The following is a 789-nucleotide window of genomic DNA, read 5'->3' as shown; positions in this document are numbered from 1 at the left end:
CTTCAAAGTTAGTGAACTGACAATTCAGAGTCATCTCCAGATGACTCCTGCAGCCAGCAGAGGTAAACTAATCATAGTGGGGTTCACTTCTGCAGTTCTCAGAGAGAAAATGGGTGCTTGTGTTTGTTACAGCACTGAAGAGGGAACCAGAGTGAGGAAAGGAAGGGGCAGTGTGAAGATCTGTGCTAGAACTGTCAGAACTGCCCTGAATGAATGGGGGTGCCTGTGACAGATCTGTCAGAAGTGCCCTGAATGAATGGGGGTGCCTGGGTGTGGAACAGGCTGCAGCCATGGCACATGTCCATGGCACTCCTTCAGCAGATGCTGAGCTCCTGGGAGGCAGCTGCCTGATTCCTACCACACACAGAGCAGGAGAAGAACAGGGAGTCAGTCCTGACCCCCCAGGGTGGAACAGGATGAAGAGATGAGTCCAGTGTGCAAAAAACCACATCCAAAACCAGCAGTCACCTGGCTAAAAGGATCTACTAGATGCTGGGTGTAGTGTTTACAGTTACAGTGAAAGTGGGGAGAAAGGATGTGTTGGGAAATAGTTATAGTATCCTGTGAGTAAGAATGAGCAATATGCTTGTTAATAAATGGGTTACTTGGAAGTCTTCAGCATAAAGGTGAGAGTTACATGAATGTTCATATATAATCCCACTCAGGACTCTTTCAGCTGACTTAAAACAGCATTTCTGACCTAAGCCAGTATTTGTAAAAGAAGATAGATAGAAAAAGGTGACTTTGCAGAAAGGAGCACTGAAAAACTGTGACAGTTTCAGTCTCACT

This window comes from Merops nubicus, unplaced genomic scaffold (assembly GCF_000691845.1).
Source record: "Merops nubicus isolate BGI_N331 unplaced genomic scaffold, ASM69184v1 scaffold6349, whole genome shotgun sequence".
Classification (NCBI taxonomy): Eukaryota; Metazoa; Chordata; class Aves; order Coraciiformes; family Meropidae; genus Merops; species Merops nubicus.
Note: the sequence above shows the minus strand (reverse complement) of the source record.